We start from the raw sequence: 18,645 nt of genomic DNA, 5'->3' as shown, positions 1-18,645 counted from the left end.
CTCTAAGGTAAGTTATTCTGTTTTATTTTAACTTTAATTTTTCTTGTATGCCTGAAGATCTCACACTGTTTTCATGTTATAAAGGAAATTTTACAAAAAGATTATTCTAGGTATCTCATTTGTGTTTCACTTGCTGTGGTATAAGTGGTTTTATTTCCCTTGTATACCTCTTCCCTGAATGGAAAAGCTGGAGGGAATGTCCAAGAACACATGGGAGGACTCTCCTGCACAGGGAGGCTTTACCTTAGATCCAGGATCAGGAAGACAGCTGACAAGTCAGCAGGCTCCTACCGCCCCAGGCACCACCCGAGGAGCTATTTACTCTAAGGTGGCAACACCCAAGCTAATATTCCTAGTTCTTCCAAAGAGGTTATTTAAATTTCTTTAGTGAGAAGGACTCTTGTTCTTTTTATTTTGTTTGTGTTTGTTTTTGTTATGTTGCTTTTAATGCAAGGGCCAGACTGCATGAAGAAAGGAGGAAAAGGAGACTATGTAAGGCAGTTAAAGCACACAGCTACCTTTGCTCACAGAGTTTCAGTTAATCTCATTCTTACTAGTCCCACCTCTTACTCCTATGGTTTGAAATCAATTTACATCAAACCTAGATCTTCTGTGGGGTTCCTGAGGAAAATGGGCTCCCATGCCACATCTTTACATGTACTCTCAGTTGTTTCATCAATTAAGTTGTCTTTATGGGATCCATGTCTTTGGGATTTTGGCACCATTCTCTAGTATTGAACTTCCTTCAAGTCAAAATGGTGCAAAAAATACTTTGTTTACACTATTATTGGAGTATGTTAATAGGCAGGAGGTCCAATCACATTAGTCTCAAGAGTTCCTCAGATGCTGTTAAGTCGTCTGATGAATGCTGAGGATGGTTAATTCATCTGTTAATTCATCTGAGGACAGTTGAGCCATGTTGTTTTCAGCCATCTCATATTTGCCCTTGAAGAACTGTAGTGAATTCTAAACAGTCTTGTCACTTTAGTAGAATCTCCAGTTCCGAGTGTCTCTAATTTATTCTAAGGAAGTTATTTAACCTCACCGTGCTGAGTTGTGCTCCCTTATTGTGGAACCACATATTGCCGTGTTTTCAACACAGACCTGAAGGTTAGCCTTATTTGTACCTCTTCAGGTACAGAAAAAGTATAACAACTCCAAATGAATTTTTATCAAAATAATATAATAAAGTATCACTATTTAGAGAAAAATTACTCAATTCATCCAATAAACAGCCACTTGACCCTATAATATAGTTATTGAAATATTATGTGGTCAGTCCCAAAAAGTGAACTTTCTTGCCTTCTTCAGTGCAGAAGATCAAGTTCACATATGGACTAAGGAAAAGAGGATCTCCTCACAGTGATGAGAAGTCTGCAAAAAAAATTATCTACAAAGAATAATTTTTTTTTTGTTACAACCCTCAAAATTTCAGAGAATTATGTGACAGCTGCATTTGGAACCAACTAGAGCTGGACTCCATATTGTCTTCATCCCTGGATCCAGCATGTGGAAGCATTCTATCTGAAGCATCGCTGGTCATCAGGACAGCGGGAAAATGGAACATAGGATCATGTGCTAGCTCTTAAAGATTCTTCCCCCAAGTGACAGCTCTCACTTCAATTCCTATTCCATAGGCCAAAGCAAGTCAGATGGCCAAGACTAATATACATGGGTGATGAAGTGTAATTGTTTCCCAGAGAATAGAGGCAAATATTTTTGAATAACAATGTTGTTTATTACACTGGATGCAATTACAGTATTTCACAGTTGTATCCCAGCTTCACGGTGTAGATTTTATTTTTTGCATACAATATATATTTTATCCTTAAATAGGCAGCTGTTGTTTTCACCTTTTCCAATGTTAAGGAAACTGAATAACAGGAACAAAATGGACAAAGAGAATTCTTACTACTTAGAGTAGTCTGAAAACAGTCTGAGTTCATTTGGTCATAGTAAGTTCCCTGTTATTGAAAATATTTAAGCAGAAACAAAATGACTACTCGGTAGGTGTTCTCAAGAAAGAGGATTTATGCATTCTGTGAATAACCTTTAAAATCCCTTTTATTCCAGAGATTCTGTGTTCTACAAGTTGTCCAAGGTCACACAGTTAGTAAGAGGCTATAAAACATAAATGTCGCTTCCAAAGAAGTGACCTCATTTACAAGAAGAGAAAAACAGGCTCCAGTTTAATTTAATAATCTAGCGTTCAGGTGACATTATTGTAAAATTCAAATGTTAAAAAAGTTTTATTATATATCACTGTTCAATCAGGATACGGCAAGATTCTGTTCATTGGATGACTAAAATGCTATGGATTATTACTGTTACCATATCAAATTTTCCAAATATCCTAGAGATTGCTGTACTGACCTAGTTATGAATAAAATATAGACCATTTCATTCATTCCCCAGAAATAAACATTTTCTAGAGTTGCATAATAAACAAATATTCTAAGAGAGACTTAAAAACCAGTCTTTAAAAAAAAAAAACCTCTCCTTGAATTGAAGACCTATATTGAAGCCTTCCTTTCTGAAGACATTGTAGTATATTTTGTAAAGAAATAATTCATTACCTGATGACACTCCTTTCTTATCACATGCTCCTAAGGGTTTTGTAGCTTTAACAACTCTGTAGTGATATGATTCTAACATGGTTATTTCACAAAGTGATTTGAATTTTTACCATTTTTAAAGTAAAAATGTAATAATAAACATGGGAATTAAACCTAATTTTATTCTCTAGATGTAGCTTACATGAAAAAAGAAAAAAGAACCCCGATTTTAATATTAAAGTTATTGTACTTTTAAAACATTTCTCATTTTCATTTAATAATTCACAATTAACAAAGCTAAGTCAGTACAAAATGCAGAATGATACATATTTGCTTATCTTAGATGTATTGATTTATTCATTTATTCATATTAGGAGTCAGGGAATAAAGACTTTAGAACTAAATAAAATAGCATTTTGAATACACTTGGGAACTACATCAAATAGCATATTCATCTTCTGGCACAAATAAAGATTTGGTGATTTAGGGATCACAGGCCTGACAACCAATTAGAAGCTCATCCAGAGCAGCTCATCCAAGGCAGCTTAAAACATCAATTTGCACCACTGTGTAACCAAATGAAATGCTTTTCAAGCTGGTCACTAGCCCATGCTCCAGTAAATAACCCTCTTCAAATCCAGATGATTACAAATATTTAAAAATGTATTTGGGGAGAGAAACTCTTTTGGAATTTAAGTTGTTAGAAACCATGAAGGCCAGAAGACAGTGCAATGACATATTCACCGTACTCATAGAAAAAGACTGTCAACATGAAAATTAAACAATACAATTCTAAATAACTAATGGGTCACAGAATCAATTATTAAAGAAGTTAGAATATACTTTAGAAAAAATACAACATATTAAACTTGTACAATATTTTTAAAAAGCTGTACTAACAGGAAACTTATTTTTGTGAAAGTCTATATTAAGAAAGAAGAAAGATTTCAAAAAAAAAAAAAAAAAACAACTTCCACTTTAAGAAACTGGAAACATGTTTGCTAAGTAAATGCAATAAAAGTAAAGCAAATAAAGAAATATAAAAGCAGAAATAAGTAAACTACAGAATATTAAAATAATAGAGGGACACAATGAAACCGAAAGGTAGTTCTCTGAAACAATCAACGAAATGACACACCTTTAGCTACACAGCCCATAAAAAAGGGGCAAAAGAGAGAGAGAAGGATTGAATTACAAAAATCAGAAATGAATGAGGGGTTATTACTGTAAAACTTACAGAAATAAAAATAATGATGAGAATACTATGAAAAAAATTGACAACAAATTTGATAAATAGATGAAACAGACAATATCCTAGAAAAGCCCAAATCACCCAAAAGGATGCAAGAACAAATGGAATTTCTGAACAGACCTATCACACATTAAGGGAAATGAATTAGTAACCAAAACTTCTGCAGTGTAAGGTTTAAAATTAAGGCTCAATACTATGTGCTTCCTTGATATTTGGTAAAATCTGGAGACCCTTCAATGATATGAGTGCGATTTCCGTCCTCACTCTACTCCTGGAGATAAAGTCTCCAGTCCAACAACTTTCACTATCAAAGAGGCAGGCACATTTCCTGCTTATTCCTGAGGGCTGAGTTTTGGTTCCCTTCTGGCCTGTGGAATTGTTCGAGCAAGCCAATCCCATCCTTTCTTGGAAGCCAGGGAGCACCTCACCCTATTGATACTACAGCTGCTGGTTGCTTACACTATTCCTGAATGTAATCTCCCTGTGGTCCTGCATGAGGTGAGATGTCCTTTTCCCTCAGGATGTTGGTCTACCTGACTACTAAACTGCTGTAGATCTCATCTTCCCAGTGTTAGGTCTCATGAGTTCAGCTACCTCCAAGACACTAGAACAGGAGTCTAGTCCTATTCACCAACAAGGTGAACAGGAAAAGCTTAAAACATCTTCCTATAAAGAAAAGCCTGCAAACTGCTGTCTTCACTGGCAAATTCTTTAAAATGTTTGAAGGAGAAACAATACCAGTTCTTCACAACTCTTTCCAAAAATATTTGTAAATCATATATCTAATAAGGGACATATATCCAGATATATAAAAATATTTAAAACTAAAAAGTAAGAAGATAAGTAACCCAATTAAAAATCGAGTAACTGATTTAAATAGAAATCTCTCCAAATAAGATATGCAAATGGAAAATAAGCACATAAAAATATGCCCAACATCATTAGTCATTAGAAAAATGCAAATCAAACCCACAAAATACCACTTTACAACTAGTAGGACGGCTACAATGGGGGGAAAAGGATAATACAAGTGTTAGTAAGGTTGGGGAAAAATTAAAACCCACATACATTGCTGGTGGGAATGTAAAATGGAGCAACTGTTATATAGTCCAGATATTTATAAAAAATAAAATTAAATTAAAAACTCAAAAGTAAAAAAAAAAACACTAGCAAAATTATTTGAAAATATTAAACACAAAGGAGTAATTTCTAATATATGCTTCTTCAAATTAACAACATGTTATTTCACTTTTTTGCAATTAGATTTGTACACATTTAAAATACTTTTTTTAAAATCTAGTACTGATAACATGTAAATAAATACTACTCTTTGGAAGCCAATTTATTCTATTTTTCAAAATGTGAAATGCATGTGTGATCTATAATCTAACAATCATAGGATTTTATACTACAGGAATACTCACATATTTGCCAAAGAAAAACTTTTTTTGTTTTTTTGAGGCAGTTTTCCTCTATCACCCAGGCTGGAGTGCAACAGCAGGATCTCCCCTTATTTCAACATCTGCCTCCTGAGCAGAAGCTATTCTCATGTCGCAGCCTCCTTAGTATCTAGGATTACAGGCATGTGCCATCATAGCTGGGCTAATTTCTGTTTTTTTCAGGAGAGACTGGGTTTTGCCATGTTGGTCAGGCTGGTCGCATACTCCTGGCCTCAAGTTATCTGCCCCACTTGGCCTCCCAAAGTGCTGGGATTACAGGCATGAGCCACCACACCAAGCCCACAAACTACTCTTTATAGCATTGTTTGAAATAGTAAAAATATAGAAATAACTTAGATTCCCATTAAAAAGGGACTAGTTACATGATACGTACTTCTATATCAGAAGCAAAAATAGAATGGCATAGACTTATATTTACAGACAGAAATATCTTTAAAATATATCATAAAATAATGTAAGTTGCATAACTATATATGATGTAATAATAGTTATGAAATATGTATATATGTGTTACTATGCATACACATACATTTATACACAAAGGATGTGTGTACTAAAAGGCATAGAAAAAAATTGATACATGTTTCAAATTGTTAGCAGTCATTCCTTTATAGTACGTAGAGTGAGAACCGGTCAAGGCTGAGGTTTGTTTATTGATTTTACTTTCATCCATGTTAAGTCTTTTGATTGGGTTAATCTTTTTAAGGATCAGCAAGTTACACGGTAATTCACAAATTTAACACACAGGAAAAATGAGTTCTACTATCTCCTCTCCCTGAGGTTCCTTCCCACTCAGGTAAGACAAGGGAAGCAATGAGTATATACCAAATATCTTACACATTTACACACATGGCCCAGTAAGTAATATTTTGCAGATCTGGGGAACCTAAGAATACTCCAGCATACCGGATCAGCATTCTCACTTTAATTTCCAACCCCAAGACCAGTCTTATGACTATACTTAAAACAAATAATAAAATAAAATAACAGCATTTATTGTGACCTGATGATCTAAATTTAATCAAAACAATAGGAACAAATGTTTTAGAATGAACTCTATTTGCAACAAAGGACGCCTTAAACAAACAAGCAAATAAAAACTGCATTGCCTCCTCAAGAATTTCTCCCTTCATTGATCATTTCTCTAACAGTTGGAGACACTTTATACCAGAGCAATATCTCATTTTAGCATAATGTAAGCTAGTTGTTTTCTTGACTGCTTTAAAATAATCTCTTTCACATCATGTAATGCAAGGTTCATATGTTCATTGAAACCAATGATATAGCTCATTATTTGCATATTTATTTGCTTAGAGAGCCACCCCAGGCACTATTTTGCAAGTATCCGAAGTGAGGTTTGGGCTGTGGCATCACCTTCTGTACTTTCTGGCCCTGGTCATGGTATGCCATGGTGAAAGCTCACAAACACCACACTCTGGGTATGCTTTGTCACTTTTCTCAAACTCATCCCCAGATTTCTCACCCTTACTCTCTCTTTCTTTACTGTATTTTATTTTGATGTGGTTGTGTTAACACTTAGTCATCAACAGCAGGTAGAACTTCAATAACCTTGATGAAAACATCAGTTCAAAATTTTAATAGTCTGCAGTTTGCAGCCCTTCCTTAATTTAAGCAATTTAAGCATAAAATATACAGTTCTTTTTAACTTTTTAATTTTTTCCACATTCTCTCCTTACTATTACAAGACTTCCTACCAAACATTTATTTTTAATATTTATTTTATTTATTTTTAGTATTTATTTTTAATATTTTATCTTACTTTAAATATGCACAATATCTACAAAATATATGTAATTATACATTTTAATATTCTATAAATGACATTTAATTAATCATTATAATATGCAATTATATATCCATACATGTAATTATTATATATACATACACATTTTTTATTTGTAAAATGTCTTGTAAATAATGAATTGATCTGAGAAAAAACTTAAAATTTTGCTGGAATTGCTTTAATAAGAAAAAACTGGACTGTTAAAATTTGTGAATTTTTAAATTTATATTCATATACATTTAAAGTAAAATAAAAATTCAAATTAAAATAAAAACATACACATTGTATATATATCATGATATACTTCTATCATTAGCATTATGATAGCAAATTCTTATAATCAGAAACAAAAGGAAAATTTTCATTTTAAAGCAGTAAGTTTATGTACATTATTTATAATTTGATATTAGTTTTGAGTGTAATGTGTCTGGTTCTTAGAAAATAAAAGCTCAATAGATAATTTTGTGCCAAGTTTGGAAACCAATGATTTATACAAAGAGCTAGTACTAATGTTAGAAAACTTTTGGTAGTACCAAGTTTGAAAACTAATGATTTATACAAAAATCTAGGACTAAAAACAGAAGAAAAGAGAATGTATTCACAGGGAGAGGAAGCGAGGGTAAGTTCCCAAATTTTTCAACATTAGAAAACTCATCATCAAGTCCCAAAGGGACCGCTATTATTTCACTATTTATTGGCATTATGTTAAATCATTCCAGTAAGCTTTTACTTGAATTATCTTTCTTAATTCTCACAACATATGCTGAAAACTATTATTATCCCCAAATAGAGAAATGGAGGCTTGAAAAGTTTAATAACTGAAAGCTCATACTCTTAGTAATGGTTAGAATCATTCTTCAAATACTGCTTCTCTGGCCTTAGGACCTGAGCTTTTAAACATATTTGAAACTAACTTTTGACAGTTTGGCACAGAAAAAACACCAAAAATTTGGATTCAGAAAATCTAGCTATAAATCTCAGATTTTCCACACAGCACATTGATGAGCAACTCATTAATGCCTGAGCTTAAGTTTCTTGATTCATAACATAGTATAATATGCAATTAGACATGAGAGAATCTACCCCTGAAAGTAACTCTGGCTGCTCCAACAGACAGACTCTGAGGAGTCAGTAATTTAACATAAAAAAGTTTCATTGTGACTCCCTAAATTCTAAATAGGCATCCAAAAATGGTGAGCAGTTCTCCTCCATGTGTGTATTAGGGACCCAGGGTCATTTTACCATGTGATTCCATTATCCTCAATTCATAGCTCCTAACATAGCTCTGAGATTTGTCCCCATGCTAGATAAGACAAAACAGAGGTTCTTAAGGGTGTATATCACCCAGGCAAGTGGCCACAGCTTACATAAGAGACACTGGAAAACATAGTCCAATTTCATACTCGGGAAGAAGAGGAATCTGACTGGCTGATTGGCTAACAATCTCCCCCTGTAAATATGTATTTACATATACAGACATTATATGTAAAAGTACTATTTTAAGTATTTAGTCTTAGTCATTGTCATTCCAGACCTTCCATTCTTGAAGAAGCCTTAGCTTTAAAGAAACGCATGTGGGGCTGGGCGTGGTGGTTCACGCCTGTAATCCCAGCACTATGGGAGGTTGGGGTGGGTGGACCACCTGAGGTCCGCAGTTCAAGACCAGCCCGGCCAGAGTGGTGAAACCTCATCTCTATTAAAAATACAAAAAATTAGCAGGGCGTGGTAGCAGGCACCTGTAATCCCAGCTACTCAGGAGGCTGAGGCAAGAGAATCACTTGAATCCAGGAGGTGGAGGTTGCAGTGAGCTGAGATCATGTCATTGCACTCCAGCCTGGGCAACAAGAACAAAACTCCTTCTTTAAATAAATAAATAAAAAGAAACACATGAGATACATGAGCATTAACCCCTGTGTCTCCTTATTATATAGAAGAGGGTTGGTCTATGTTGAACCAAACGTCTCAATATGGAAAATCAAAAGATCCTCTGGATAGTTTATGACTTTCAGGAGACAGCTGCATGCACCCCTTCAAAGAAAAACAGATTTCTGTATCTAAACTAGTAGTGGGAAAATCACTTTAATCTAGAGAGAATCCCCCCGCAGGAGACTATGCTATCTAAAATGTTTTTCTTTTTTCTTACAGAACATCTTTCCATTCCAAGCCATACAAGATCTAATTCATCTTTGGAGAAAAAAAGAGAGGAAAGATAGATTTTAATTTCGCATATAATTATCTTTGAGTGAAAAAAGCATGCATCCATGCTTTACATATGTTTTATCTCTTTCTAGATCGTTTCTTTTACTTTTTCTCTCTTATGATGTTTTAAATTCCCCTATTAGAGTACTTTTTCATTGCATTTTAATAATTAATTATTGCTGACATATAGGTATATCATTTTTAGCAATTATACCAATGTCTTTAGTTATCATGCATATTTTTTTATTTTCATAGCAAAGGCCTTGTTCTGTTGACCAGGCTGGAGTACAGTGGCATGATAATGGCTCACGCCTCCACCTTCCAGGCTCAAGTGATCCTCCCACCTTAGCCACTGGAGTATCTGGGACTTCAAGCACATGCCATCACACCAAGCTAATTTTTAAAATTTTTTGTAGAGATGTGGCCTCACTATGCTGCACAGACTGGTCTCAAACTCCTGGGCTCAAGTAGTCATCCTGCTTTGGCCTCCCAGGGTGCTGGGATTACAAGTATGTGAGCCACCACTCCTGGCCTTGCATGATATTTATGAAGAGTATAACTACTCTGCATTATAAGTGAGACATCTCTTATTTCATCATCTTTAGATATATAAATTACCTTGATTATTTGGACAAATCAAAGGATCAGAGGCAACAGAACATAACAGTTAAAAGCACAGGCTATAGTCCCCCTCCCTGAGTTTGAATGCATGACCTTCGGAAAGCTGTTTTACCTCCCTATGCCTCAGTGTCCTCATAGTAACTAGAAATAAAATTAGTGTAGATTTCATAAGATTGCTGTAAGTTAATATTTGTAAGTTGCTTAGAATAGTTTCTGGTGACAGGTAAGTGGTTGTCATATAAATAAACAAAATAAACTAGAAATTTAAACTAGAGAAACTGAGATATCTAAAAATTAGAGAGAAACTCCAATATCTAAAAATGTTCTAATGTATCTAATAACTAATATTCAAGAGATATTAATAATTATTTTATCATCACTTTGTAAGTGTATGAATTTGGATATATTATTATTTTCATACCTAATTTGTTTCATCTGTAAGAAAATTATAAAAATAGCTACCACTTCATTGGATTATTACAACAAAGGAACTGAAGTTTAAAGGCTTTAACTAAGTGGTGCTTGAACAGATGAAAAGACATGGGAGAGGGGCACTGATTACATAATAAAGGGAGCATTACATGGTTATTTGAACATATGAATTGCCCAGTAATTCATGGTGATGAGGCACCTGAACGATAATGTAGGAAAAAGAATTGGAATTCCACTATTACTTCTTATGTCAATATGAACCTATATATAAAAAGTGAAATACTTAAAATATTAGGCAAAAAATAGAAATGAACAAATTATATAATCTCACTAAATGCATAAAATTACAAAGAAAAAATGCATTTTACTCCAGTAACCTAATAAAACTTATGTACCAGATCAGAAGAATATCTGTTGGCTTGTAAGCATGTCGTATTATTCTCAGATTCTACAAATCACATCTTCTGCCTTTTCGGAATTTTTATTTAGCACGTTTTCAAATAAATTAACTAGTGAACAACTATAAGCAAGACCATAAGATGTGTTAAATCAGGAGTTCAAGTCGTGTTATGTCAATTCTAGAAAACACATGAAATTAGACTAAAAGTTGTTGAGAATAATATTAATTTATATTTGTGACACATTACCCAATGACACCAGGCTATACTTGTTTAAAATTATGTAAAAATTTTACTGTTCCTTAGGAAATAAAGAGATTTATTTACAATGAGTTGAATCAAACATTTATGCTGTTTCCTACTTCTTGATCCATGTAATATTACATTTCTACTATTAGACCCAGACATAAAAATGGCCCTCTAGGTTGTCCTTGCCAAATAACAGGAAACTGCAAAGCTGTTACATAATCCCGTTTGTCAGCATCTTTTATGATTCTCTCAGGCACTGCGTTTCATTTATTTTAGGATTTACTTTGCTGTGTCAATTTGGATGCTAATTTAATTTTCTAAATAGTTAATTCTGAGTTGTTCCTCAATTAACTTGCCAAATTATTGAAGTATGAATTATGCCATCAGGGATTGCTAAGTGAACAATCATGTTTTTGAAGCATTATACCGTCTGTTCATTCTGGCATAACAGATAGAGCTTATTGAGTCATCAAACTTTTGGATGCTATTAACTTAAAATATAAAATCAAGAATCTAGAGTTTTGTCCGTTATGACAAAAGATCCCATAATGAATGTTAAGAAATGGTCACACCATGCAAGGTTGCAGCGGTTTGGTTAAATATGACAAGTTCTTCATAATCATCTATATACCTGGAGATACTTATATTACTTCCATCTTCCCAGACAAATTAATTTTATTTCTATTATATGAATTTGCTAAACTACGCTTATCCTAGATACTTTATTCTTATTATTTTCTCTGCCTGAAAAAGTGTACTTAGAATCGTCTGTGTTCTTCTTATTCTTTGGGTCCTAGCTCATTTTTTATATGAATATAAAACCTTTTCATTTTAGAGCAATTTTAGATTTACCAAAAAATTGCAAAGACAGTACAGCGAGTTCTCACATTCTCCATACCCACTTTTCTCTATCATTACATCTTCCATTACTGTGGTACATCTGTTATAGCTAATGAACCAATATTGACACATCATTATTAACTGAAATCCATACTTCATTCACATTTTCTTATTTTTTACCCAATATATTTTTTGTTGTTGTTTCAGGATCTCATCTCAGATACCTCATTACATTTAGCCATCGTGTGTTCTTTGTCTTCTCTTGACTGTGACAGTTTTTCAGGCCTTTCCTGTTTTTGATTACATTGATAACTATGAAGAATCATGGTCAGGTATTTTATAAAATATTCTTCACATGAGATTTGTCTGTTGATTTTTCTTATGATTACTTTAGGGTTCTGGGTTTTTGAGAGGAAGATGACCAAGATAAATTACCAATTTCATCATATACAAATGGAACATAATACTGACATGACATCACTGTTTATGTTGACCTTGATCACCTGCTTGAGGTAGTTTGTCATGTTTCTCCCCTGAATAGCTATTCTTTTTTTATATCTTTTCCTTACTGTACTCATTGGAAAGAGGTCACTACAAGCAGCCCACACTTAATACTAATGCAGCATAATGTCTACCTAAGTTATTTGTAATTCTTCTGCACAAATTTGCCTCTTCTCTTCCATTTATTTACGTATTCAATTATTTATATCAGTACGGACTCACGGATATTCATTTTATATTTTTGTTCATAATCGAATACTACAATTACATATTTTGTTCCTCAAACTGTTTCAGCTTTGGCCATTGATAGCTCTTCTGGTTGGCTCCTGTGTTCCTTTCACACACACTCATTATTATGAGCTTATTTTTTATTTGAGTACTTTCTTCTTTCAAGGTCATCTTAAATAACTTTTCTTTCTCAATCCTGGAATCAGCCATTTCTCTACAAATTCCCTCATTCCTTTTTTTTTTTTTTTTTTTTTTTTTTTTTTTTTTTTTTTGAGACGGAGTCTTGCTCTGTCGCCCAGGCTGGAGTGCAGTGGCGCGATCTCGGCTCACTGCAAGCTCCGCCTCCCGGGTTCACGCCATTATCCTGCCTCAGCCTCCCGAGTAGCTGGGACTACAGGCGCCCACAACCGCGCCCGGCTAATTTTTTGTATTTTTAGTAGAGACGGGGTTTCACCGTGGTCTCGATCTCCTGACCTTGTGATCCGCCCGCCTCGGCCTCCCAAAGTTCATTCCTTTTTTTAAGAAAATATTAAAAACCAAGATTTAGGCACTTGGTGTGGTCACTGATACTGGAATGTCATTGCCTCTGGGGTTCTCAACTGACAGAGCAAGGAAATATATGTGTGACTACTAACCCACGTATGCATACATATCGATAAACATGTCTATGTGAAACTATCTCTGTTGAACTAAACATAAGTTTATATGTGGGCCCCTAACTCGAAAAATTATATTATCACATGAATTATTCTAGCTTCTACTAAATACTTACCTATAAACTAACATTCCAAAAATGAGAAACCTGGTTCTCACAATTCACCATTTATGTATTTAATTGTTCAATCATAGCACATATAATTATATACATAGCACATATATATAAGTATAGGGTTGTTTATACACTATTACATTATCATACAGATTAGCTTTACCACTCTAGAAAAAAAATCTCCTATGCTTCACCTATTCAGCTCACTATCCCTCTCCTAGAACTCCTAGAAAAACACTAATTTTTTTACTATTTCTATAGTTTTGCCATTTACAAAATGTCACAGTTTAATAGTAAAGTATGTAGCTTCTTCAGATTGACTTCAATATAATTTATTCATGTCTGTTTGTGGCCTATTTTCTCTTTCTATTGTTGAATCATATTCAATGGTAAGGATGTGAGAGGAGGTGCCAGCTGGGCTTCCTGGGCCGAGTAGGGGCTCAGAAAGCTGTGAAATACACTCATTTCCCGCATCAGGACTTACTTTGGTCCTGGATGAATAATATTGAAGATATATGCTTAAAATATTCCTAACACCAGGAGTTGTGCATGTGTTTTCCTCCCCAAGAAAGCTGTAACAGTGAAAATTTTGCTGTAAGTTTCCTTGTATCTTCTCTCCCTCTCTCCTTTCCCCCTCCCCCAAAACTAAAGTAAAAGGAATGTTAACTGCCCATTTTTCTGTGACCAGCGGACCTTATCTATACTTCCAATTCCAATTCCTTGTAAAAATAGTTTGTAAAGTCCTGTAAGATGTTATCTCCTTTGCCATGCCCTGCAAGGTCATAAAGTAGATAAAACCTAAGTTATAATTCCAGTTTTCTCAAAATCTAAGACATGTCACAAAATAATTTACTGCTTTTTGTTCTCACTCCTGTAACAAGCTTCCCACCTCACGCATCTCCTGCCTTAGTGAGTTTAAAAGGCAATCACCCAAACCAACACTGGCTACCCATTTGGGACCCCTTTCACCCTGTGGAAGCTTTGTACTTTCACTCTGCTTAATAAAGCTTTACAGCTTTTTCTTGCTCTTGGTCCATGTCTCTATCACTCACCATGGTCAGCTTCTACACCAATTCTTTGGTGTGGCTAGGCAAGAACCTTAGGCGTTACATCTTGGCGAGCCAGACAGGAGACTCCAGGAAAGGCATCTAGATCATCAGGCAGTGAGTACGATTGAACCTCTTTCGCTTGCTATTCTGTCCTGTACTTCCTTAGAATTAGGAGGCTAAATACAGGGCACCTGTCAGCCACTTAAAGGTGAATAGCACGGCCACCTGACTAAAGACACAGGTGTCAGGCTGTCTTGGAAAGGGCTCTCTAACCACCCCCGACCCCGTGGGGTCAGGAGCGTTGGTTTGTCCGGAACCAGTTCTAACTCTTTTGCTTTCCTTGGTGGTCCCGAAGTACACCTGGGAGTGCTCCGTAGAAGTCTTCTTCTCCCAGATATCCTGGTTGAGACCATGGCCCCACTAGAGGCTCCCCCTGCATGGTTACTGAGCATGAGATAGCCACATCTTGTGACTCCTGCTTCCTGGGTCCTATTAAACTTCTTTCCTCACCTCGTAAGCAAAGTTATTCCAGCTAGGCAGGATCAAGATTCCCTGTTTAGAAGTCTTAAATTCTTGGGGTGGTGCCCAGAAGATCCCTGTTCATGGTGCCCTCCAAGGTTTAGGCAGGTGTCACCATTTGATGGCTCTTTTGAAGGGCCAGTTCCCCACCATAGTGTATGGTCCCCCACATCAGGACAATTTAAAGACAGGTCTGTGATTTTCATGTGGATAGTAGAAGCCTTAGGGCATTTCCTCCATTGCTCCCCAAATAAACCTTCCCCTTCCTTGGGGCCTCTCAAGTACAATCTGTGGTGCACAGGCACAGGTCTTAGAGCTGTTGTATTGCTGTTTCAACCATTCAATAATTGGTATTGGATGGAAGAAAATATAGTCAGTTGGGACACAGGATACTGGTACCGCTTCAAGACGGGGGGCTTACTCTTTTGATGGCAAGTGGGGACAGAAGCCTGTTCTGTACAGCAGCTGTTCTCTCAGCCCTGACCTAGAGGACATCCACACCCTCTTTAAGCTCACTAAGCCTCCTGTCGCTAATTCAGAGATTTCTACTTGAAGGACAGTTTTGTGACCAGGCCCACATAAATTGGGCCTTAGTATGCAAGCATCAGTGGTGCCTCCGACCCAGGCCTTGACACTCTGGAACAGGTAGGATGCATTGGCAGAAGGACCACAGTAAATCAAACAGTCCTTGTGCCCTGTTTAGTGGTCAATGGCTGCGCAGCAGGGGAAAAGGGAAGTTTCCATCCCTCAGATAGGCATGGTTAAATCCGGTAGACGGAGAGCTCAGGAAAAGTAGCTTTGAGCACAATTGGACCTGACCCTTAGGGGACGCTCTAAGGGAAGATGAGTCCCAGGACTAATCAGGGGTGCGGGCATCCCTGTGTTTAAAATTCCAGATGGGCACATCTTCAAAACTGGACATTTCCTTAAGATGTATCCTGAATAACTAGGACAAATTCAACCTTGAAACCTTAAAAAAGCAACAGCTGATTTTCTTCTGTACCACTGCCTGGCCATAGTATTCCTTACAAAATGGAGAAACTTGGCCTCCTGACGGAAGTATTAATTATAACATCCTTCTACAACTAGCTCTTTTCTGTAAACAGGAAGGTAAATGAAGTCCCTTATGTACAGGCTTTCTTTGTCCTTTGTGACAATACTGCCCTGTGTCAAGCCTGCAAGCTTTGCCCAAATGACAGAGGCCCACAATTGCCTCCATACTCAGGGCCTCTTCCCTCAGTCCCACTCTCCTCCCCCACTGACTCTCTTCCATCTGGCCCACTCAAAGTGTTAAAGGCACACTGGAAAGAAAATGTAAACTCTGCAAGCCAGGCACCCATACTATGTCCCTTACAAACAGTAGGAAGAGAATTTAGACCCATTTACGTGCATGCCACTTTCTCACTCTCAGATTTAAAACAAATAAAGGCAGATTTGGGGAAATTCTCTCATGATCCTGATAACTATATAGATATCCTGCAAAGATTAGGGCAGTCATTTGATCTAACATGGAGAAATAGCATGTTACTTCTTGATCAGACCTTAAGTCCTACTGAAAAGGAAGCAGCTTTAACAGGAGCCCAGCAATTTGGGGATCTGTGGTACCTTAGCCAGGTAAATAATTGAAAGGCCCTGGAAGAGAGGGAAAAATTCCCCACAGGGCAACAGGCAGTCCCCACTGTAAACCCTCACTGGGATACTGACGCAGATCATGGAGATTGGAGCCACAGGCATTTCCTAACTTGCATTTTAGAAGGGTTGAGGAAGACTAGGAAAAGACTCCAAACTACTCAATGTTATCCACAATTACACAGGGAAAAGAGGAAAACTCCTCCGCTTTTCTAGAAAGGCTAAGGGAGGCCCTAAGAAAGCACACCTCCCTAACTCCGGATTCCCTGGAAGGCCAACTTATTCTAAAGGATAAATTTATCACCCAAGCAGCAGCCGATATTAGGAGAAAACTCCAAAAGTGTGTCATAGGCCCAGAAAAAAATTTGGAGGCATTATTAAACCTGTCAACCTAGGTGTTCTATAACAGGGACCAAGAGGAACAGGCCGAAAGGGAAAAGCAAGATAAGAAAAAGACTGCAGCCGGCCGGGCGCGGTGGCTCAAGCCTGTAATCCCAGCACTTTGGGAGGCCGAGACGGGCGGATCACGAGGTCAGGAGATCGAGACCATCCTGGCTAACACGGTGAAACCCCGTCTCTACTAAAAAATACAAAAAACTAGCCGGGCGAGGTGGCGGGCACCTGTAGTCCCAGCTACTCGGGAGGCTGAGGCAGGAGAATGGCGTAAACCCGGGAGGCGGAGCTTGCAGTGAGCCGAGATCGCGCCACTGCACTCCAGCCTGGGTGACAGAGCCAGACTCCGTCCCAAAAAAAAAAAAAAAAAAAAAAGAAAAAGACTGCAGCCTTAGTGATGGCCCTCAGACAGGCAGACCTTGGTGGCTCAGAGGGAACCAAAAGAGGAGCAGGCCAATTGCCTAGTAGGGCTTGTTATCAGTTATCAGTGTGCTTTGCAAGGACACTTTAAGAAAGATTGTCCAAGCAGAAATAAACTGTCCCCTTGCCCACGTCCAATATGCCAAGGCAATCACTGGAAGACACACTGCCCCAGAGGATGAAGGCCCTCTAGGCCAGAAGCACCCAACCAGATGATTCAGCAACAGGACTGAGGGTGCCCAGGGCAAGCACCAGCTCATGCCATCACCCTCACAGAGTCACGGGTAAGTTTGATCATGGAGGGCCAGGAAGTGAACTTCCTCCTGGATACTGGCACTTACTTCTCAGTTTTAATCTCCTGCCCCAGGTGACTGTCCTCAAAGTCCATTGCTATCCAAGGAATCTTAGGACAGCCTGTAACCAGGTATTTCTCCTGCCTCCTCAGCTGAAATTAGGAGACTTTGCTCTTTTCACATGCCTTTCTTGTTATGCCCTAAAGTCCCACACCCTTATTAAGGAGGGACATATTAGTCAAAGCTGGGGCTATTATCTACATGAATATGGGGAACAAATTACCCATTTGTTGTCCCCTCCTTGAAGAAGGAATCAGCTCTGAAGTCTGGGCATTGAAAGGACAATTCGGAAGGGCAAAGAATGGCCATCCAAGTTCAAATCAGGCTAAAAGACCCCACCACTTTTCCTTGTCAAAGGCAATATCATTTAAGGTCTGAAGCTCACAACGGATTACAGGATATTGTTAGACATTTAAAAACTCAAGGGTTAGTAAGAAAATGCAGCAGTCCTTGCAACTCCCCAGTCCTAGGAAAACAAAAACCAAATGGTCAGTGGAGACTAGTGCAAGACCTCAGAATCATCAATGAGGCACTAATTCCTTTATATCCTGCTGTACCCAACCCTTATACACTGCTCTCTCAAATATCAGAGGAAGCAGAATGGTTCACTGTTTTGACCTCAAAGATGCCTTCTCCTTCATTCCCCTGCACTCTCCCAGTTCATGTTGCTATTCCGTTAATCAGTTGAGAATCATTATTGAAAATGTCAAAGAAATAAAAGAACAGATAAAAAGTAGGAAAAATGAGCTTAAACACTCAGGACCCTGGAATATGTTTAACCGATGGATACCTTGGCTCCTCCCCTTTCTAGGACCTGTGACAGCCATCCTACTATTACTCGCCTTTGGCCCTTGCATTTTTAACCTCCTTGTCAAATTTGTTCCCTCCAGGATTGAAGCCATCAAGCTACAAATGATCTTACAAATGGAACCTCAAATGAGCTCAACTCACGGCTTCTACCGAGGACCTGTGGT

At 37.2% G+C, this 18,645-nt stretch overlaps 2 long non-coding RNA genes across 3 annotated transcripts in view; one reads left to right on the top strand and one right to left on the bottom strand.

The window, feature by feature from the left end:
- The window catches only part of LOC105481147 (uncharacterized), a 293,709-nt gene that overhangs the window by 29,028 nt on the left and 246,036 nt on the right, over positions 1-18,645 (bottom strand). The gene's annotated exons all lie outside the window — the stretch shown is intronic.
- Positions 1-18,645, top strand: part of LOC105481127 (uncharacterized) — a 26,417-nt gene extending 7,772 nt beyond the window's left edge. Inside the window, exons 2-3 of the long non-coding RNA XR_986774.3 lie at positions 15,432-15,521; positions 18,562-18,645. This is a non-coding gene — a long non-coding RNA (uncharacterized lncRNA). The remainder of the gene's footprint in view (positions 1-15,431; positions 15,522-18,561) is intronic.

The sequence above is a fragment of the Macaca nemestrina genome, chromosome 9 (assembly GCF_043159975.1).
Source record: "Macaca nemestrina isolate mMacNem1 chromosome 9, mMacNem.hap1, whole genome shotgun sequence".
NCBI lineage: Eukaryota > Metazoa > Chordata > Mammalia > Primates > Cercopithecidae > Macaca > Macaca nemestrina.
Note: the sequence above shows the minus strand (reverse complement) of the source record. Positions and strands in the feature narration are given on the sequence as shown.